Source organism: Aythya ferina (assembly GCF_964211825.1).
Source record: "Aythya ferina genome assembly, chromosome: Z".
NCBI classification, from domain to species: Eukaryota; Metazoa; Chordata; class Aves; order Anseriformes; family Anatidae; genus Aythya; species Aythya ferina.
Window position 1 is genome coordinate 67,198,479 of NC_140299.1, and position 23,685 is coordinate 67,222,163.

The 23,685-nt window shown below is 42.3% G+C and overlaps 1 long non-coding RNA gene across 1 annotated transcript; it reads right to left on the reverse strand.

Annotated features, from left to right (window-relative positions):
* Positions 1-3,836: 3,836 nt before the first annotated feature.
* Positions 3,837-23,460, reverse strand: LOC311427186. Its single transcript, XR_014687241.1, has 4 exons — positions 22,647-23,460; positions 16,891-16,990; positions 8,627-8,696; positions 3,837-5,363 (listed from the first exon to the last, which is right to left on the reverse strand). It is a non-coding gene; the product is annotated as an uncharacterized lncRNA (long non-coding RNA).
* Between the last annotated feature and the right edge of the window lie 225 nt (positions 23,461-23,685).

Sequence of the window (23,685 nt, forward strand, 5' to 3'; positions counted from 1 at the left end):
GTTTTTGGGCAACAGGGCAGGGCACACTCCCTGAAGATGTTGGTCCAACCCACAGCTCAGCAGCAGGCTACAGTGGGGCCCGCAGCACACCAGGTCCCTGCAAGCCCTCCAGTCGTCACGCAGGGAATGAACACTTTCAGCTCTCCCCAGGAAAATCTGGTGCAGCAATCTCTTTGGCTACCAACCCTGTGAGCTGCCTGTTCTGCTGGCCTAATGAAAGGTTTACAACCCTTTGACAGACCTACCCTGCTCTGAGGAAGGAAAACACTGCTCACAAAAGCTGGCTTGCTACAACCATCACCCGTGGCGCAGTCTGCGATGGACTCAGGCAAGTGGAGCCTAACCACTTCTCAACGGAGCAAGCATGCTATTTTACTCTTTTTTTTTTTTTTTCCCTCAGATTTCCCAAGGAAGGACATTTACACCAGGCGATGCTGCCTGCAGGGAAGGGAGCATCAGCGGCTGCCCAGCAGAGCCAGTGCCAGCATAGCTCCCGTGGGATTGCTTGCCGCCTGTTCGCAGTTTGATCCCACTTAGCACAAGCAAATATCAAAATATTTTGTTTCTAAACAGAAGACTGAAGACTATTATGCAAATCATTCTTATCCTAATGCACAGGCAAATGATTGAATTAGAGCAATAGGATTAAATGCTAATTTGTCAATATGATAGTTCAATTTAGAATATATTTAAAAAAAAAAAAAAAAAAGGAAAAAAGCTGACAGTAGATTTTCTGTTCTACCAGTCAAGTGTTCCAAGGGATGACGTCTTCTCTTTCTGGAGAAAATTCCCCTAGAGGAGAGTAATGGACTAATTAAGGCAATTACGGGTGAAGGCATCGGGGGCTTCCCTCCAAATCACTGTGCAAAAGCCGCACAGACACCGCCCCTGTGCCTGTGCTGCCTGTGGCGCAAGGTGGGATCTGTCCCCATGAGCATCCCTCCCCAGTGGGGCAGACAAGTTCCTGGACCCCCACCTAGTGAGTGGATGCCCACCTGTGGGCATAGAGGGGCATTTATGGGCATGGCATTTCTGCCAGGCTAGCACTACCGTAGAGTATTTTTTGTATTTCTGTCGATGATCCTCTGCTTGCTGTTCCAGCCCAGCAGAAGAGACAGCAGTGCTTTAGGGTGGTGTCATACCATGAAACCCGTGCTTCTCCCCAGCTCTGAGGTGCAGCTGCTCACCACGTGGTCCTTCCCCTTTCTTTTGTCTCTAGCTGCAGAGCAAGCCCAGCCTGCTGCCTCACCTCCAGCAAAGAAAGATGAGTGGAAGTGCCTGATTGCTTAAAGTACAGTACAAGTAGCACTAGGCTCTGATATAGCAATTCCTGTCTGAGACAATTTAGCTTTTGATCTCTGGATGCAGTTAGTTGCTAACTACGCAGACGTTCATGGAGGAGAAAACAATCACAAGCAATTTTAGAAGTGAGATGCTTGATGCTTAATCTTGCACCTGTCCTAAGAACTGAAATGGGCTTTTCTTAGCCTGCATCATGCTGCACAGAGCTGCAGATCAACTACAGGCAAAACATTTCAAATGTCAAATAGATGCAGATACACTGCTCGCTCTCATGATAAAAAAGGGAAAGTCACCAGGATAAAAACAATAAGCTGCTGCAACCAATATATTCTCATTAACAGCATTCTTCATGTCTCAGATAATAAGGCAATAAATCATATACAGAATAATTGAAAAAAGCAGCTACATTCATTGTTAATCTTGGCTTTTTTTTTTTTTCCACATAGATAGTACAAGGACAGCAGAGAGCTGAGTATCCCTTCTTCAGGGAGAGAAGCAGTAATGTTTTCAGACACGGAAGGGAGGAAGCTAAGACAGGACAGTGTCCACCACTAGCTTGCTTCCATTCTCCTGACTGTAAAAGCAGTGTGCAGCTGGCTTCCCGAGCCCGCTTCTCCTTCAGCATCCTCGATGCATGGGGGCAGTGTGGGGAGAAGCGGATCCTCCCTGCTTCAGATCTGACCGCCCGCTTGCCCACTGAGTCACGGCGGGGCGTTTTTAGCAAATGCTCTGCAATGACTCAAGCTGTCTTTCATTTTTCATTACTGAGCTAAGAGATTGCAAGTTTGTATATGTAGTCACTTCTCCCATGGCAGCCCCAACACAGAATTTCATTTTGGTGCAGTGAGCTATTTCAGCATCTCTTCACAGTCAGCACTAGCTGTGGTTATCTTCAATAACATGGTTGTAAACATTGCCACCACTTGCTTGTACCACCTTCTCCTGGACACGGAGGAAGATGCTGAACATCAGGCCCAGGACTGGTGCTTGTGGGACCTCCTGACAGAGAAGGTGACCATTCCTTCCAACCCTATCTTTTCTGGGGTTAACCTACTAGAGAGTAATCTCTCCTGTTCCGTAATAAATGTGATTTTTAGGAGCCTTTCTTGCTCTTTGAAGGCTGTCTTGAAAGCCACATAGCCCAGATAAATAAAATCATTAAATTCTTCAAAGAGTTATTGTGGCTGTCAGGTCTGATCCTCCTCCCAACACCCATGCTCCTTCTCAAAACTCCAGCCACATCTGTGACCATGACAAAGGAAAGCCTTAACTGACCAGGAGCTCCCAGGATCTCCCCTGAAGCCCTGTTCAAAGCCTGGTGTAGCATTTCCATTTCCATCCCTCTGAAACCAGAGCTGATTGTAGTGCCAGATTACACACGGTTTGTAATTCAGAAATTTCTTATTTGTGTTTTTTTTTTTTTTTTTTTTTTTTTTTTTTTTTTTTTCAGGACTCCTGGGTAAACACCATCTGGTGCTGAGAATTTGTTAATGTTTGGTTTTATCAATTTGTTCTAACATGCCTTTTCCTGACACCTCCATTGGAGGAGGCTCCTTAGGCTCACTCCCTGCTCACAGCGCCTCTGTTGTGAACACCATGGCAAAGCCTTCGCTCAGCTCTTCTGCAGTGTCCTCGCGTTCCACCAGTGGATCTTTTCATGTGGGGCTCATTTACTGGCCCCACCAGCTTCTGATCAGGCTCTGTGGACTGTGGGCTCGTGTGGCACAGCAAAACTAATCCCGTTAATATTTATACATCAAGATAAATTTTAAATGCATTTTAATTTTAAATACATGCTGCTAAGTTTACTATGAAAATTTCAGATGGAAAACACCAAATGTGATCTTGGTACACATCCAAACACAAATGTGAATTCTTTTGAGTATTTCCCAAACAGGAGCAATTTTTATCTTAGGAATCTACCAAAAGTAACTGATAACCAGCCCACAAGCACATTGTATAGCCTCCAGTCACATCAAATTTTTGCACTGGCTGAGATGAATGCAGTCTGGGATAGCACCTTTTGCTGTGTTAAATGTTCCATTCAATCCCCGAAAGTACTCAACAGGAGAAAGAGAAACAAAATACCAGATGACCTGTGCCTAGCCAGGCATAGTGCTTTTACAGCCCCAGTTTCTGTGAAGAGTTGTTAAGAAGATTTATGTGAAGTTGCTCATGAAAATTCATAACTAGTGTTTCAGTACTGCAAGGTAAAATATTTATTAAAAACAGTGGATTGAAGAGAAAAGCTCATCCCTGTGATCAATTTGTCATATACAAAATAAGCAAGAAAGGAAAAGCCTAACATTTACTCACAAGCCCAAGTTAAGCCCTCAGAAAAAGAGAACCAGAAGATAAGGGGCAGTAGTTTCCAGACCGCTGAAAGAGAAGGGAGCGGGTCTGGTGTGAATGAGAGGGAGATGAGAAGAATGATTTATAAGTGTGATGATTAATCTTTCACTTTATGTGGGAACAGGCCTGGGCATTTGATTAAATATCCAAGGCAGGAGAACAACATCTAATAACATAAAATCTTGTTTTCCAATTGCTTCCAAGCTCTCATTCTTTCTTCCCCAAAACTGATTTGAATTTCAGATTATTGAGGTTTTGATTTTGTTTGTTTGTTGTTTCTTTTTTTTTTTTTTTTTTTTTTTCCACCCTAAATTAAAGCCAACGTCTCTGGAATAAATATAAGTGTGAAGGTGTGGACAGAGTTTCATTTACTACCCAGCATTGCTTCTCTGTCTTCTCCTCTTCTTCTGGTTCAGGAGGCAAGGAAAGCAATCACAACAGTGAAGAACACGCTCTTGGTTCTGGGGCAAAAGACCATAACAGGCAAATTAATTGGGATGCTCTTTGGAGCTGAAATATATCACTGTGTATTCATCAGCACTGGGCATGACGACACATAAGGAACATTACTCACATAGACGTGGTTAGGGTAATAAACCAGCAACTCATGTCTGGGAACATAAAGCAATCCTGGAAGGTTCATCTGTCAGACTTCCCTGGCACTCGGGGTGAAGGGACTGGGGGAGGAACATAAGAGGACATGAAACAGCATAGCTTCACGTGGGAAGATAATGCCATCACACAGCTTTGAAGGGCGGAGACAGATATTTAAAATTCTTTTTCATTAAAGAACATTTTTAGATGCTTAGCTATTGCCTTTCACCTCTCTGTTTTCTGGATATTGCTTTAATGAATATGTATATTCCTGAATATTTTATTTATATACATTCATTCCTTCTTCATCACAATTCTTCCCTGTTACTAAGTGACGAGGCTGTGCTGTTGCTATGTTTTCTCCCTCAGTAATCCTTCTCATTTCATGCTGCCATTCTTCTCCCTGTACAAATAGGCCTCAGCCAACAATCAGGAGAAATGACTGGCTTTGTTTCAAAGTCCCAGATTTTAATTGTGTTATTAATTGTGCAAGCTATGCTGAGTTCACAGGTGTGTGGCCCTCTGAGACTTCGTTATGCTTGCTGCAGAGCGAGCTGCAGCCTCCCTGACTGCTGCCATGCCAAAGGCAACTGAACCAAACCAAACCAAATCAGAGAGATGAGCAATCCGTCAGCTTTGACAGGACAAGGCACCCAACCAGAAGCTTTCACCCAAAAACACATCCATCCACAGGCACATAGCCCAAAGTCACACCATGAGACCATGCTCAAAGCCAGACATCTTCCTGGGGCCCACCTGAGATCTCACACACAAAAGTAACAAAGACCAGCAAGACATTACACATTCAAACCAACCCAAATACATTGCACTGGAAGAACACATGGACCTAAGCTGTTTGCTGGAGAGGAGAAAGACAAGGAAGGAGAGGGAGAAGGAGAAAGTGAGGGAGGTGAGGCTGATCTGCCAGGCCTGCAGGGCTCTGCAAAGGAATAGGAATTTCAGAGAAGTGTGGATTTTAAAGCCAGAAATGACCACGCTTATCATCTAGTGTGATCCTCCAAATATTCCTGGGAATTGCACTTCACCCAGTAATTCCTGCACCAGATTTGTTTATGCGTTTGCAAACGATGTTGACCTTGATACCATAATGCAATCTGTAAAAGAGAAGCAAAACACAGTTCCTTATTTATGAAAGCTTACTCTGTAGTATCAATCAATTTATTTTTTACTAATACTTTCACACTTATTTCTCACACATCTTAAATTCTCGTTAAGGGCAACCAATGCTTTCATTTAAAATATAAGCAATACCCTGCATTCTGCAACTATAATAGAAAAAAAAAAAAAAAGACACAGAAAAGAGGCCCACTTCTTTGCCCTCCTGCTACAATTCTAAAAGCAGGTGGTCTGCTCTTTTAAAATTGCTCTAAGAGAATAGCTTTGTCAGCCAGCATACTGATCTGAGCCAATTTTTCCCATTGATTTGCAGACCCCTTAAAATGCATGCTCCTAATCCTGTTGTAAACATGGACACAACAGATACCATCCTGGTGGATACATCTCCAGCAACAACATTCACTACAGCTGCTAGAGGCACGCTGGATCAAGGCTCATCTCCCTGATCCCACAACATAATCCCAGGTTTTCACAAGCAGTAAGCTGTTTTGTATCCTAGCCCAACATCCAGCTCACTAAAACAGCGGAGCTTCTTTCCCTAAGCTCCCTTGCGGTCCTGTTATTTCTCCATGCCTGATAAAGATTGGCTCGCTGCTGGTCACCCTTCTCCCCCCATCCCCCTCTTTGGTTTCCCCACCAAGACATACTGTGCAAGAGCTTTCAGGCCCTAATTGCCCTAGTTTAGCATGGATAGCAATTAATTTTAGTAGGAAAAATACAGAGCCAACATTCACTGATGCAGACATAGAGATTTCCAGTGTGGAAACAACAAATTCGTCTTGTTCCCTTTGAAGTCTGATTCCTGGCATGTTTAATTTAAAATGAATATATCTCCTGCTGAGTGGATAGTCGGCTTGAAATTTGGACTGAAGTGGTGTCAAGCTGCTGTGCGGTAATAAGTGGCACATTTGCCTCAGCTTCCTTTCAAAAGGTATTTATTTTTGGTCTGAGAACTCTGAAGTTAATTTGAATAGGGCTGCCAGACCAATGAGCTCTCAGTAATGTAAAGATTGTCTTGCTTGAAAAATACATTAAATATAGGTATTTATCAATGAAGCAGCAATGGAGCATAGTCACTGTGGTACTTAAAATTGTGAAGCCTTTCACTTTTCTTTCAAGCTGAAGAATGCTTCAGGTTTTGGTAGTTTTCCTCTCAAATACACCCTGTATTTTATTTTTTCACTAAGACATAATGCATTAAGTTCAACTGGCATTGTTTTTTGAGAAAAGCACCAATTATTGTCCAGGATAAAGCAATAATTTTACAGCATTTTTAGCAAAGAAATAAAAGCCTAATGAGCTATTTCTCAGCTTCAGTTTTGCCCATACAAATATGATGTGTTTATTTCATATTCACCAGGCTTTGCCACCAGGCTCATTATTGAGGTATAATAGCACCTATCAAGAATAATAAGAGCAAATATAGAGAATGGTCAATTCAGATGTAATATTCAGCCCTATAGAGATCTCTGAAGATAATCTGCCAGGAAAAAATACAATTAGCTTTTGACAGAAGCACTTGCATGAAATAGTTTATAAAAAATAAAAATTAAAAAAAAAAAATCACTAACTAAACCTTGATGTCTTTACCAATGACAAAATGACAGTTACTAGTGACCTAATGGTATGAATATTTAATTAGGCCTAATAAAATGCGTAGTCAAGACCAATACCAGGTCTTTATTTATTTATTTATTTATTTTTATGTATCTGTTTGTTTGTTTGTTTGTTTATTTAAATTTATTTATTTGTTTATTTGGTATTTCACTTTGGTCACAAAGGGAAGTTGGAGCTAGCTTCCTCTTTCCAGGTAAGCCACATTGCCAGATTAGTGCACAAAATGTATTTTAAAGAAGTTTTAATATTTCTTCCTAGGAACAGTAAAATCCCCTGGATAGATATAAGTCCCTTCCAAAGGGCAGCACTTTGAGCTATGCCTACAGGGAAGCAGAACACCTTTTTTTCCAGTTGCTGTTACCAGCGGCCCTGCCCTATCCTGCTTTGGGGCCTAATTTGGAAAAATTCCACAGGGCACCAGTCCATGATTTCTTTTTTTTTTTTTTTTTTTTTTCCTGGAGCATCCCACAGAAATAATGGTACACTTGTGCCAACCTCTCCCCAAAACAAAGCCAGATGTTTCAGGATGGATTTTAGCAGGGGAAGCGAGACCTGAGCTGAGCCAGGAGGGGGCTCAGACTGCCATGGCCCAGCTGCGGTCTGGGCCCTGCAGCCTGGACCAGGTGCCATGGGCCAAGGCTGGTGGGATGGGGGAGCCTGGAAGTACAAGAGCTAACCCAGCACTGGCATTGCACCTCTGCCTTCCAGGCACAAGCACTTTGGAGGCACCGCTCAGCCACCTGCTGTGGCCCTATCTGGGCCCTGTTCAGACATGGCCAACCAGGAGCTCCACAGCCCAGCTCTGCCTGAATGGCGCTGAGGTCTCCTCCAACAGGACTGTTGCCCAGCTGCTGTGAGTGAATTTGTGCCACCAGGAGAGTTGCCATCACAGAACAGGGTATCTGCACCCAGCCTGAGCTGGCTGAGTTTTGCCTGACACCACTAATGACTTTCCTGCCTCCCGTAACTCCTGTCTGGAGCATTTTGAGTCCAGATGGAGGTTGCCCAAAGGGGAGGGACTGCTGCAGCAACGAGGTGCTATCAGAGTGTGAATGGATGGCAGAAACCAGTGAGGAGAGCTGATTGTCTTACCAGAACACATGCTACAAAAGATAGCAATAAAACTTCCACCATGTGCATCGCAAAAGTTGCAACAATATTTTTAACAGCAACCTGTGCTCTTCAGTGGGCACACTGTGCAGGAACACATGCCAGCAAGTCTGTACCATTTGGACTGGGGTAACAAGTCCAGCTTTGTTTCAGCTTGTGGTCCAGGCTGATCACAGCTGCTTGCTCCCTGGACATACCCCTTCCACTCTCTCAGGCTGCCCCAAAGTCACAAAGGCAGTCCCAGAGCCTCCCTCTCTGAACACCTGAGAGAATCCTCTGTGCAAGCAAATTCACTTTTTAGAGAACACAAAGAAGATGTAGGTTCATCCCAATCAGGGATGTGCAGGGATGGGTCATGAGGGGAAGATATTCACAGTGCTCCAGTGACATCTGTCTCACAGCCATCAGAGAACACTTGTACCAGAGGCGATGTCTGCCCCGTGTAGACTAACCAGCTGTGCTTGAGGATTGACTTCCAGTTTGGAAGGGTTAGCAAATGGTAAATGGTCCTTACCTGAAATACACCAGAGATTAGCAGTCAGGTCCTTGGCAGTTATCTTCCCATGTCTGGACAGCTGTTACTCCTGGGGGAGGAAATGCACGCCTTTCCTCAAAACAGTCATCTGTTTCCAGGGGTGAGAAATTACAGCGAAGCTCTGCATTGAAAATTGACTGCAAATGCAGCACCTTCTCACATAGCCACCCCGCTCACTCTGTGAATTGTCACATCTGCTGACTTCAGGTGACTGAAATAGAATCTTACTATCTTTTACTTCTTAGCCTCATAAAACCAGCACCACTGAGAGAGGAAAACAAAAACAAAACAAAACAAAACAAACAAACAAACAAACAAAAACAGCATTAACAAAAGTGGAATGTTTTCCTCATTTCATCAGCTTTCACAACATTTTCTTTACCAGGGACAATGCAAGGACAATGAGAAATCACAGCTTCACATACAGATCCCAAGTGATTATGAAACACAATAAATAGGGACTCATGGACTTAAATTTTTTTTTCCAATATTATTTTTCAGAGCTGAGCTCTGCTCTAACATATTACAAAATTAGTTCCTGAAGATTGCATTTTTGCAGCAGCACAGGTATTTTTAGCATCTGAAGCAGACTCTGGAACCACCATCTGAAAAAAATGCTGTGAGGTACATGAAAACCATCACACCAGGTACTCCAGATGTTGCCTCTGCACTTGGGCTACCAAGGGATCTTTTCATTTTTCTGATCTGCTGGGGAATATATCAAATAATTTTTAGTAGCATGGCTCCTTTCGACCATTCAGAAGTCTTGGATCAAACCTATATTGAAGGAAGAGCTATTTATGGAATAACAGACACCACCGCATCCAGCTTTCAATTCAGGGGTTTTCACACAACAGAAGAGAAGTCCTGGGGAACTGAGGTACCAGAATGTCACTGTTGTTACATAGCAGAGTCAAGGCACCTTCTCCATCCATGTAGATGCTCTGGGTTCAGTGTACGTGCCCTGGCTGCAGAAGCACTACACTCTGTTTGCTGCTTGTATTTGTGTGGTATAACAAGGGAAAAAGCAGGTAGACGACAGAAGATAATTTTGTGCTGTGCAAAGAAGTATTGTGAAGAAAGCCCAATGAGCATATAAATCCCTGCCTGGTCAATTATGAAGCTACATCTCTATCTACCATTACTACCCAGAGGAGGGACATCCAACTAGCTGGCAGTTTTGCTCCAGCACTAGCTGCAAGGCATGCCAATAGCTCTAATTACTAAAAATCTCGTTGTGGTGATGAAATCTGTGCTTTCTCTTCACCTTCAGGGACAGCCAGGGATACTGATTTGAAGCCAGAACCTTCATCCTCATGGAGACATGTGCCATTGAAGGAAACCAGATTACTTAATCAGCCCCCTGATTAATATGGGTCTAAGATAGGTCCCCTCCAACTCCTCAAATGCCCAGAACTCAAACTTGAGATGCTAGTCACCTAAAGGCCTAAAAACTGTCTCAAAAACCATTACAGCTTTTTTTTTTTTTTTTTTTTTTTTTTTTTCCAGACTCATCACCTAGGGGAAATTACCTCCAAATCCCCAAACTAGGAATCAGCATAGCTACTGCTGGCACCAGGGCAGAACCAGCACAGCAGAATAAGCTGAGCTGGCTCCTGCTCCCATCCCTGTGTCAGGCCTTGTGCTTGATGAGGCTGACTGCAGCCCACTGCCAGCCAGCTTCCCTGTGGTTCCCTGAAGTACTTGGTGGGGAGGGTGAAAGAGAAATGAATTGTCCTCTCACTGCTGTTTTGCCCTCTCCTGGCTACGCACCTTGAAAGCAGAGAGAAAGGAAGCAGATGTTGAAATGAGCCCTTATGAACCCTGAGGAGATGCACCCCAGCGTCTCTACAGGGTGCTCCACTTGCACAGGCCTCAGGGAGGGCTCTCCCTGTCCCTCTTCCAGTGGGAAAGCAACCAGTAACTTCCAGTAAATCCATTCAGTGGGTTGTACTTCCAGAGTACTGCCAGCAGTGCAACACATCCCCTGCCCACGTTCCAGGTCAGAGGGTCTGAGAAGTGGTCCATGGCCTCCCAAGGGCAATTACCTACTTGCTCGACATGACCAGCAACCAGCTGAGCTCCTGCAGAATAAATCACTGTTATGGATGTTGCAGACTGAACAGCAAAACCACAGCCACTGATGCTGACACCTAGTTTTTGAGATTTGGAGAGAACTGTTCCCAAAGTGTTCCTTTTCCTTAACATACTGTGGACTTATTCAAGGGCATTTGAAATAAAACTCTGCATGGACAGAATTTTCACTGGGAAGCTTTACTCTTTTTTTTTTTTTTTTTTTTTTTCCACTGCTTTACAAAGAGTCAGGTTCTTTGTGATGTTTGTGAATTCATTTCTTTTTTTTAGGATAATGAAGGTCATATCTCTGGGAGAGCACTCATTCTGCTCTCCTTTCATCCTCACACAGAGGCAGGCAGGAGAGGTAAGGTGCAGAACTGACAGAAACTGGAGAAAGATAGCACCGAAGCAGTGCTGTAGCAATAATGTGGTGAACGGTGTGAGGGCTAGTTTGTTGGTTTGTACCGGTCAATGTCAGTGAAACAGTGTGAGCCGCATTAGCTGGGGAGTGGACCCTTTCACTACAGAGCTCTCCCAGCCTGTGGCTGCCAGAGGACAAAAGAGCAGACTGGTTATATACCTTCCTGGGTGACTGTTTCCAAATATTTCCAAACAATTTTAATGTTCCTTTCTCGCTTGTCAGGGTTACATTTCCTCGGATAGGGTTTCTATAATAGGTTTCTAGCATCCTTTTGCATATCCTCAAAATGGCCCGTAACGTTACAGATAGCTCTAATTTTGCATAGTTTAAAACAGTCATAAGTACAGAGCTGTTATATCCTGTGCATCTTGCCTTAAGGCACAACGTAAATGAAAGTGGAGCTAAGAATAGGGCCTCGTGTCTCAGCTGAGGGGAGAAGCGTGTGCCTGCCTACATAAAGAGAAGTAGGTTATGTTTGGAATAGCAAGATACTTTTTTTTTTTTTTTTTCCTTCAGAAGAAAAAAATGGAGTGTCAAAAGTATGAACTTCAGCAGAGCTGATCTATTCTCCCTGTCTCGTTCCTGAACAGGTAAACTATAGATATATATATACAAAAAACAGACAGACATAAAATTCCTAAAGGAAAATCTTGTCTTGTTTAAGACATAATGAATTCATTCTTCAGAGACCATGGAGTCTGACTGTTTTTAAGCTCTGTAATGTCAGTCGAATAATTATCTCACAAAATGTGTTTGTGTAGGTGAGGTCCCTCTGGTTTGGTTGCTTTCCTGCTATGAAATAGAAAGCTGCTAACCCCTTGAAAAAAATACAGGGGAGTCAGAAAACATCAAGTTTGTATAAACACTGCCTTCCACTTGTGTTCTTCATTTAAGTATTAGTGATAGAACAACCTAGAAATAATGCCTCTGTGTGACACAGGCTTCTCTCCCAGTTGTATTTCCAGACGACCAGAGTGAAACATTAAAAGAAAGAAAATTAAACATGCTGCCAAACAGCTGAGTGTTAAATATGTCATTAACTGGAAATCTTATGCTGAAGTGAAATGCCCACATATTTTCAGAAAAATATCCCAATCAAACACTTTTATTTTATTTTATTTTAAAGTTAATTAAAAATTGAGTATTAATTCAGTTGCAGAGTTGCTATGTCATTAACTTGATTAGATATTTTCAGATGTAGAATATTTTATATTTAGGAGATAAAATCTGGCAGCGTGGCCAAGTGGATATGGAACTGGATTAAGAACTAATCCGCTAATTGGCTGGGCAATTGGGCAAAGAACATAATCCCTCTGCATGCCTCATTTTTCTTCGTCTTTAGTACAGAGTTTTTGTGCTTTCGACTTTCACAAAGTGCTTTGATATACACAGATAAAAGGTTTATATTAGCTATTATAGATGAATACTGAAATGCCATAAAAGCATTGCTTAATGAAATATTGATTTAAAAAATATCAAGTGGGACTGGCTCCCTGCCTTATATATTGAGGAAACGCCGATGAACTGGTACAGCGCTGATGGGTATCACATCAGTCTCCTCGGAGAGGACTCACCACTCTGAAAGATGTAGCAGGCAGGAGTGATGATATGGCTTTGCTCAGCTGAACAGCCAAGCCTAAATGGCCACTGAAGGGACACCCATGGGCATCTGAGCTTATGGGAAGATCCCCTGTGACTTACTTTGGTGCCTTTGGGCTGGGCTTTTTAAGTGGAAATGAAGGTAAAGGTAAAGACATCATTTCACCCCTTGCAAAATGCTTCCAACCTCATGCTCCACCTCTTTCAGCAGAAAGTGGTCTGGACCCAGGCAGGTGGTGGTAGCTTTTAAAGGTTAGTAGCAAAGCAGGCTGCATGGAATCAGAGGGACCAGGGACTAGAGGAGGCAGAAAGGGTTTCTGCTAACTAAATTAGGGAATCAACAGAAAGCCGTCGGAGCTTACATTTGCAGAGACATTTACAAGATCCCACAAACACCTACAGCTTAATGCACGGTTGGTATTTTAGGTGACAGTGGTATGCTGAAGCTTTCAGATAGCACAGTAAGAAAGTTTCTTAACTGTAAGGGCAATCTGACAATAGCCCTGAAATTGATACTGTATCATAAGAAGTGCTTAAAAATAGGTTGGAAAGCTATCTAGGGGATCTGGGAGGTGGCAAACCATGTGTATATGATACAATGGGTTAAACTAAGTAATGCAGTCTTTCTGCCCTCACAGTTACGAAACATGATGCCTTTCCTTTTATATCCATATATTTCTTTATTACATTTTTCTCTTGCCATTACACATTTTTCCAAATGCCCTTTTTTCTTTCCTCTTTCTTTATGTCATTCTGTGCACCAGATGGCACCGACATAAAACTGACCACAACCGTGTTTCCCAAAGCTACCGTACACACTGCCGAAAAGTTTTCCGTTCTAACTCAGCTTGGCTTCACTGCCAGGAAATCATTGGGAAGAGTGGCAAGGGACAAGCAGAGCTGACTCAGATCTTAAGCCCTAAGTCTGCATCTGCCAGCACGTCACAGGTCACAAAGCCAGAGAGCCTCACCGTGTTGCTCATCCATCAGAACAACAGGGACATGCAACACTGCGCTCTCACGTTTCCTCTTTTTCTAACCTGGCACTGAAGCACCCAAGATCTGCAGTTTCTGAAAGGAAATCTTGCTGTGGAGAGGTCTGTGGCACAGCACAGCTGCGGGCATTCACACCGTGCTGAAGCTGCAGACCAGCCCCTGGGAACCACAGCAGGATTAGGGCTTCAGCAAGCCCAGCGAAGCTCTGACAATCCCCTGACCAGACTCCAGTGCAGCCAGGTATTTTATCACAGGTGTGGTTTTTAAGCATGTCAGTAATCTCACTGAAATCTGCAGGGCTATTCACATCTCTCTGTTTAGGCATTTCCTGTAAGTACTTTGCTGAATCTGTCCCTGGGAGCTTATTGACTTTTCTTTCTTTCTTTCTTTCTTTTTCTTTTTTTTTTTTTTTAACTGTGTTTAGACTGCTTACCCCACACAACAGTTTGCCAAAGTCTAATTAACAACCCCACTGCCACTTACATGACCCAGAAGCACAGTTTAAAGCACAGATGGAAGCAAAGACAGATCAAGTAAATAAAGATAAAAGCTCCCAAAGGATGAAAGTCAGATAACCTTGTATCAAATGCTTATGCCATGAGTAGCCCGGTTGGCTTCCATGAGACCCTTGGAGGAGCAAGGTGATATTAGTGGGAATTGGGGTATTGGAGTTCAGCACTTAGCAGCAAAAAGCACAGCAAGATGTGAAAACACAAAATGAGGAAAACAGTAAGCAAGCAGCAAAAGTCTGGCACAGCCCAAACTACAGAGCCCACCTGTGACAAATTTAATGGGAGCCCATAGAAAAGCAGCATGACTGAGCTCATAACCTTCTGCACCTGGGAACACATGCCCTGTGCTCAGCCTTCTGCATCCTCCGTGCATGGTACATTAAGAGGAGCAATTCAGTACAGCAGAAATAATAAAAGAAGAAAAAAAAACAAAACCATACACTACCACCACCAACAACAAAAAAACATTTACTGCTTTATGGCTGGGGGGGATGGGGAAATCTTTCATCCATCTAATCTGCAGCAAGGCATTTCTGGCTTTTTGTTGGTGTCAGGGAGAGAACTGCAAGCTCAGAACAGCCCAAGGTGCACTAATTCATGTTCCTCTATCCTTTTGGGACACCCCACATAGAGTACAAGAGCCGCTGTTAAAAGGAAATTAAGCCCAGCAAAGAGGAATGTAGGGTTCAATTTTGCCTTTCCTCCTGGGAGCAGGAGTAAAGCTCTCTGTACCCATGACTGCTCTGTGCCAGCAGTTTTTCTAGGTTAGCCAGGTCTGTGATCCCACAACAGCAGACAATACAGTGGCATAAATCAAAAACACCTCCACAGAAATCATTTAAAGGGATGATCTAAAAATAGACCGAGTTCTCACCCAGGACTTCAGTTTTGCCAGTGATAGTGGCTTTGATGTGCCTTCTTCAGGCACTGTGCTAAATTCATACAGTCATCTCATTTTAGAGAGTGGGAAAATTAATCCTTATTTTAGCACCGTCACTTCAGAGAACGTACACCAAGGAGGAATCAGCCCATTAAAATAGACTTGAACTCAAGTCAGAGAGGTGAAAGTCTAATGCTTTATGAGTATCCATTAAGTACCCAGTAAAAATGCAGAGTATTCCAGATTTTATCCGTCTGATTTTATAGATACCCAAGTAATGGAGACAAATCTGAAAGCTGGATCTATTAAACTCTTCATATAAAAACAAAAGCTGGGAATCAGCAAAAAGCTGAAAAGTGTGAAAAGTTTCACTTCACTTCCTTTTTTTTTTCCCACTGTATCTTCTCTCCCACTATCACTTCAGTGATTCAAATTCTACTCCACCATCTGTTCTGAAAAGAAACAAATGGAGTGCGTCTAATTTCTGGAAATTCTGAAATAACCTGGGTAATCCGGTTCCAGCAAGGAATCTGAGTACAAGACGACTTTCAGATCTTCATATTATACAAGAAAATGCACCTGAGACTGGGTCAAAGGAATACTTACAGAACAGAATGCAAGCACAGCAACAAAGTAAATACAGACACAAAAATGTATTTATCTCTTCATTGCCTTTCTCCACCTAACCTGCCCATTACCTCTAGTGACAGAGTACTGTCTCATTTAAGTTGCCAGTCCACGTAACAAACCCAAAGGACATATATAGCAAAGTTACCCATGAAATTTCCCCTAAAGCTCTGGATTAAAACCTACTAACTGACTATCACATCTGTAATCTAATTTAGCAGACTTGAAACCATGTTTTTAACCTTGTCAGCTGCCCATGAGTTTTACAACACGAAGAGCATCCCTTCCCCTTGATGTCCAAGGCAGCTATACATCATCTTTTCACTGTGATGTGTGAAGGAGATGACAGATGAGCCTCCTCCATGTTCCTGTTCAGTGCTGAGGGATGCGATATTAATGACAATGCACATCAGACTTTTTCCAGGAAAAATTGTAGGTTTGGGGTTTTGGATTTTTTTTTTTTAATAGACTGAAGAAAAACTGCATTTAAGAAGAATTCAGGCACTTTTTCATTTGCATTCCTAACTTAGATGTCCTCATAACAGTCTGTAGTTTTAGACACAGCTAACAATCAGACAAGAGTAACAAGAAACTGAGCTGTTGTTTCTCCCATTAAAGATAAGCATAAATACTTAAGCGAGCACTCTATAAAGATTGCTGGTTAAATGTACAGTGACTAAGTAGATATCACAGCATGGAGTCTTCACTTCCAAATATCATATCTGCTGAACATAACAGTCTTACCTTACAATAGTTTATAAAAAGTCAGGCAATTAAAGCAGGTAACTGCCTTTCTGTTTCCCTCTGTAGAAGAGCTTGTTCTGTCAGCCCATGAGGCTGAAAATTAACTTCTGGTGGGCCCTTTGATCATTTCTACTGGATATTTCTCTTTGGACTTAAAGGTTTCAGATATGCAGTTTTTAAGTCACTATATAGGGTGGGCCACATCTAGTGTGCAGATAGATATGCAAGCACAGCCAGTGTAAGTCTGAAATCGCAAGCTTTCTGCTCCAAGTACATCAGCAGATGGCCAACATACATCTTAGTTTTTCTTTGCTGTATGTGTAGGACAAGATCTGGACAAGAAATTATGACAGTGCTAGTTCTAGAGATTAATGGATATAGGACTCACCTTAACAGTGAGCTTGGTGGCAGCTCCTAGCACAGCATTGTCTTGATGAATGGCGCTCAGATGAAGTTTAGTAGTCAGAGCCCTTCCTTCTGCCACTTTCCTTTGGGAAGTGTGACAAATTAGAAAGTGATCGAAGTGCAAAACACAATTATTTCAGCATTGCTCACAAGACAGTAGTACTCATAGGCCCCTTTCAGAATCAGGACTGCTTTGCTCTGTTGTACAGGCAATCCTACCCCAAAAGTTAGGAAAGCAAGTCCCATACATAAGCTGAGAAGGGTAAGATAAAGTCAAGTGCAAATAAAAACTGCTCCACCCTGAATCCTGTTTAAGTGAGCTTTATGAGAAAAGAAAATTGAAAGGATTTTTAAATGCTTTAAAAAGTACTTGGAGGAGGGTTACGTGTCCCTCAGATGTTGAAGAGATGAAGACAGCAGCGGGAAGGAGGGGAATGCAAGTGACTTCTGCTAAGTTTTAAATGGCAAACCATTTGTCACCAATGGTCACCAAAAATGGTGATCATAAACCACTCTTTCTGATAAAACAGTATTTGAGATTCAACAACAATACCTTCCAGTCTGCCAAGAGTAAACAGACTACCTTATCACAGCACAGGAAACAATTTCACAAAAGGGTTTTATTACGTGCAATTAATGGACCACATCTTCATGGCCTACTGCAGCACTACGCAGAGCTACCTTCACCTGCCTCAATAGTGTTTCTATTTTGCTCTGTCTAGGCTAAATAACTGCTGAGAAGCAAAACATACGTGCCACAGTAGTAGGCTGCTCTTACAGCTACTTCAGCATCTCAGATAGCCCACAACTCTCTATGCATCATTGCTTCGAGATGCCTGAGTTCCCATTTTCCACTTTGATTTGCCACGGAACTTTCCTTTGGATTCCTTTCCTCAGGAAGTCCTGGTGGGACAGCGACCCAGCTCACCTAATTGGGATAAGAATGGATGCAAATGGCATAATAAATGCTAGAAAAATTGATCCTTCTAAACCCAATGGTACAAATCTGAACCAAAACTGAATTGAGGTGTCATGCTTTTAGGATTTATCTTTTAACTATGTAAATTCTCAGGTTTAATCTATTTTATTTTATTTTATTTTTTTTAAATAAAAAAATAAAACTACTAGATGCTCTTCGAGAAGAGGCATGATTATAGAACTAAAGTCTTAAGAAATTTCAGACTGGGCATTAGGAAAAAAATCTGTACCATGAGGGTGGTCAGACACAGGAACGAGCTTCTTAGAGTGGGGGGTTGTGCCCCATGCCTATCAGTGTTCAAGAGACATTTGGAGAATGATCTCAATAACATGCTTTAGCTTTTGGTTAGCCCTCAAAAGGTCAGGTGGTTAAACTTGATGTCCTGTGAAGGTCCCTTCCAAATTAATTATTCTATTCTAGTCTTCTATCCAGCTCAATATCCAGAAGCCAACCTGCTAGGTCAATTTCCTTTGAAAAAAATATCTACATTAAAAAAATAAAATGCAAGAAAGCAAACAAACACTTTGTTTCCCTTTCAATTTAGACTCTATTTTATCTAATGAGGCAGACACTGAAGCTGTACTTTGCATATCTGGCTTTTATGGATCAAAGAACAAATATTGCCTTGCATGCGGATTTTATTACTGTCAGGGAACAGTTTCTCTTGTTCTTTTTTGCTTATATTACTAGACACCACTGTCACATACCGACTTTAAAGGTTTTTACAATGTGTTAAGATAGGCCAACAGTTGAAGCTTGATGGAATTCAAAGTAGGAAATAATTTTTCATCTGCTTCTTTCCTCTGCTGACCATTTGACTTTCTTGATCCAACAAGGGATGTGAGTGAGTACTAACTCTATTTAAACTGACGTAATGCCTTTAAAATGAGTGTTAAAAGAGCCAGGAGGTAAAATCCTGTAATAGTTTAGTTCTCTGTCCAATTTATTAGCTTTCTGTCACCATTTTAGAGATGGCTGGACTCCTGCAACACTACAATTCTTTTCTCTATGCTTTATATACACAACATCTGCAAAATAATTTGATAGCACTTCGGTGATGGTGAGGTCCTCTCAAATAGAAGTTCCATGCCTTCCAACCTCCAACTCTATGCTTAACTTCAAATCAGCAACAGACCCTAGGGACTAATGTTATGAATACCTACCATTAGAAAATAAGTAAAAAAAAACTACTTAAGTGATCACCTGAAGAAAATATCTGCCCTTGAATAATAAAAACTTAGATCTGTTCCAAAGTACTTTCAAACCCTCTTTACGTATAAAAGTTATCCCTCTTGAACATCCCACCAGATGGATGCTTCTTGCATATCCTATACAACTTAATCAACAAGGCCAGTTTCTATACATTTGTGAGCTCTCAGTACCTAGGTTATGGTTATAAATTCAACTCAAATTGAGCTACATTCACCTTCATCTTTTGATTTTTTTTCAGACTCCTGTAAGGAGTACCAAAAATCTTTGAGACTGAAACTTGAGTTCAAGCAACCTTTAGTGTCTTTTTTTATGAGAAACTACGTAACACATTATTACATTTTATAACTTTTATAACCTGAAGATGTCTCTCAGGGAAAAGGTGAATTAAGAGGTATTTTTATTTTTACTAGGCAGCACATCTAAAGGCATTCATCTTTAATAGAACTCCAGTATAAGAGAGATATAGTAGGGCAACAGCTATGGTCTAACGCCTGATACTTGCAATCTTGCAGAACAAGAGCAACCTTCCCAGCAATCCAACTAAAAGCAAAGAATGAATGATGAGTAAATACTAATGCTTAAAAAGCACCAGTTATGATGTCTAGATGGCTGAAAACAACAGATAGGAGAAATAGTTGTGTGAATAAAAGAACGTGTGCTTCCCTCCTCCTGTGCTGCTCCCCAGACAAGGAAAGAACTCCAAGAGCGGAGATTAACACAAACCTCAGATAAAGCGGTGCATCCCGATTAGCATGTTGATGCTTACATGTATTTACAGTACAGAAGTGGATAACTGGGAAAACATAGAGAAGGATAGCCTATAATTTTTATACCCAGAAATCTGTCACACTGCGCTTTCCTGAAAAATAATTCTGCTAGAAAATAAGAACTATCTATGTAAATGAGTAATGTGAGAACAAGACAAGGTGAAGATACAATAAACTCAGGGCTGGCATACAGAATGTACTAAATTATATGTCTTGAGTGAGAGAAATGAAGTGCCAGCAGCTCTTTGTGGGGACACAGAACTAGCAGGTGTCACAGATGGATCTGAGATATGGTAACTCTGAAAACAGATCTACCTACCAGGTAAACAAAGGGTTTTAGCCAGGGTTGTACTGCAGTCCATTTACTGGACAGAATGATACTGGAAGGAGCTGCGACATCATCCACTTGCTCAGCTCACTCCTTTTCAGGGCAGCCTAACCTTCAAACCAGCTCCTGAAGCACCAGAAACAGTTCATCCACCATGATGCTGCATGGGGCAGCATATTCAAAGCATATAACATTGAAGCTGAAGTTACCCTTCCTGTTACAGGTACCTATATGGTAAGGTGAATATGGAAACTGGTACTTACAGAGTGAAATCAACAAAAAATAATAATATGGGAGGGAAGATTAACTATGAAGAGTGGAGCAGGCTAAGAGGGAAAAAGCTGGTAAAGTCAGACATGACCGGATGGGGAACAAACTACTGAAGTGCTCTGAAAATTTTGTAATTGAGTGAGTCATCCATTTCCAAATACCAAAACGGCTGTGTCCAAAAAGCAGTTCATTAACTGTCAGGTAAACACTGAGATCACTGAGCTTTTCTAACATTCTCATAGGAACAAACTGACCGTAAATGTGCTAAATTCTTCCGCCAGTGGTTAATTCAATACAGATGCATCTCACTGGAGAAGGACAAAATACGAGGATGCATCTGTGTGTGTGGCTGCCCATAGCCCATAGTTCTCCCAGGCTGGATATTGGTGAAATGGAGGGAGATAAAGAGTGAACAGGATTTGTCTGGGTGATATTCAGTGCCCCAAGGAAAATATCTACTTTAAGCTTTGAGTAGCAGGACTATAAAATGCTACCTGTTTGGGACTTTAGGGGAATATAACTGGAAAAAAAATGAATTTAGTATGACCAAACCTTAGCTCTCCTGAGCAAAGATGTGAATAAGCTCACATTTGACATTTTGGTGGCAGGTAAAGACAAGGTTTGAGGTAGCTCCTACAAAACACTTCCATCCATTGTACCCACAAAACCAGCTCTTGTTTTTGGAAGGAGGAATGATGGGAGCAATCTCTGGGTTCAGCTGAGATACTAACAAGAGATGACACCAACCAATGATTTGCTAAAGTGAGGAAGGCAATAAAAGAGCTGGGCTAAGCCAGAACGTGCAAAACTGGAATCAAAGGTCTGAATGGAGGAGTTAAGGACTGAAGTGCTGGGTTGTAGGCAGCTAGTTGGGAGTGATGGCAAAGCATCCCTTTGTGGGAGCAAGGACATGCTCCCCTTTAGAAACTGGACATGAACTGCATGAAAGATTGAGCTCTTGGACTGGCAGCTTAAGTAATGTGCATCAAGGCAAACTACTGAGGGACTACCTGTAACTTTGTCCCATGTACAGCTACACCAGTAGGTAGGTAAATATGGACTGGGCCAGACCAGGGTTCAATACTGCTTGACAGCACAGTAGTAAAAGCAGTAATCCAGGTGTACATATCAGGGCTTTACAGTTTTATTTGGCAGCTTTTCAAAGAAGCCTTGTATTTTTCAACTCATTCTTGTTGTTGCCTACATTACAGAGGTTATTTTGATCCTGAACCAGAGCAGTGTGAAGCCCTCTGTCACTAAATGCTATGTATTACCTAACGCACAACAGGGAGCAGAGCACTTTGCATAATACTTGAAGCACTCACACTGCAAGCAGGACAGCTAGGGAAGAACCTGAGATCCATCAGTCAGTGGATACAAAAGAGTAAGCATCTGGAGATACTTACGATAAACTTTTCAGCAGGGCATCAGTCTTCGTTGTCTTACAAGCCAAACACAGTACAGCATGGAAACACCAGTATTAAAACGTACATTTTTCTGAAAAGTTGAAGGCCCTGCTGTAGGGAATGTGCAGTCAAAAGGATTATCCCAGTGCATTGTCCAGTTAAGGTAACTGTCTACGATGTCTGAAGCACCAGAATGTACTGATTTCTCAATAATTCTCCTTAGAATTATTAGATCAGAATTTCTCTCATAACTGTCTCAGCTCTAGAAAATTCCCTCTAGAAAATTAAGTCATTCAAATTTCTGAGTGACAGTCATTGTTTCATTCAAAGCAACAAGAAAATATTTTCAGGTTTTATATTTGGAATAGACAGACTCTCTGGAATATGTGCAGAGGCTACTTGTTAGTCTGCTATACTGCTATCAGATCTTTCACAGCATATTCCATGAGAGCATTTCTCTTCAGTTCTGCATGTTTTTGATAATATGGAATTATTTGTATCATAAAACTGAAGATGTTCTGTACTCTTATCTTTTGCTGATAAAAAACGTATCAGTCTTGCAAGCTCAGCAGCTAGCATTTACATATATCTCAGTTTTGATCATGAACCATATCTTTTAGCAGGAAATTAAAATCCCTTGTGGAATAGTATCAAATCCATACTTACAAAACACATCAGTGAAAAGCATTGCTGATGTCTCTTCAGAGGATTTAACTTGACTGTGTCACATTAATCACCTCTGAGGTAAAGGAATGACTCATAATTGTTCTCTATTACCTTCTGTTTGCTTTTTCAGCATTGCAAAAATGCCCAGGCCAGGACTACGGATCATAAATCTCACAGGAGTTGCAGACAAGCCTCTGAGTGGTTTTTACTATCCTGTGTTACATCCTGGTCTTTTTCTTCTGCTTATAAAAATCTTGTTGAAATATACGCATCTTCTTAAGCACCATGTTTCCAACTCAATTCTAGGGCCAGTTCTGTTCAAGGTTTTTATCAATGATGTGGATGCAGGACTGGAGTGCATCCCTTGCAAGCTTGCTGATGACACTAAAAAGGGAGGTGCTGCTGACTCCCTGGAGGGACAGGAGGCCTTGCAGAAGGATGCAGACAGACTGGAGCAGTGGAGCACTGGGTGATTAACAACGGCATGCAGTTCAACAAGGGAAAATGCCGAGTGCTGCCCTGGGATGGAGCAGTGCTGGGCACAGGCACAGACAGGGAGGCAAGTGGCTGGGGAGCAGCCCTGCAGAAAGAGGCCTGGGGGTGCTGGTGGCAGCAGGCTCAGCGTGAGCCTGCAGTGTGCCCTGGCAGCCTGGAGGGCAAACCCCACTGAGGGGTGCATTAAACACAGCACAGCCAGATGGTCCAGAGAGGCGATCCTCCCACTGTACTGAGCGTTGGTGTGGCCTCACCTTGAATACTGTGTGCAGTGCTGGGCTCCACAACATAAAAAGGGTGTTGAAGTCCTTCAGAGCATCCCGAGGTGGGCAACAAAGCTGGCAAAAGGCTGGAGGGCATGGTCTGTGAGGAGAGGCTGAGGACACTTGGCTCATCTAGTCTGGAGAAAAGGAGGCCAAGAGGTGACCTTGCTGCTCTCTGCAGCTTCCTGAAGAGGGAGGTGCTAGTCTCTGCTTCCTGGTGAGCAATGAAAGGACAAGAGAGAACAGCGCACAGCTGCACCAGGGAAGGTTCAGACAGGGCATGAGGAAACATTTTTGTACTGTGAGGGTGGTCAGACACAGGAACAGGCTTCCTAGAGGGGTGGTTGGTGCCCCAAGCCTGTCACTATTCAAGGGACATTTGGATAATGCCC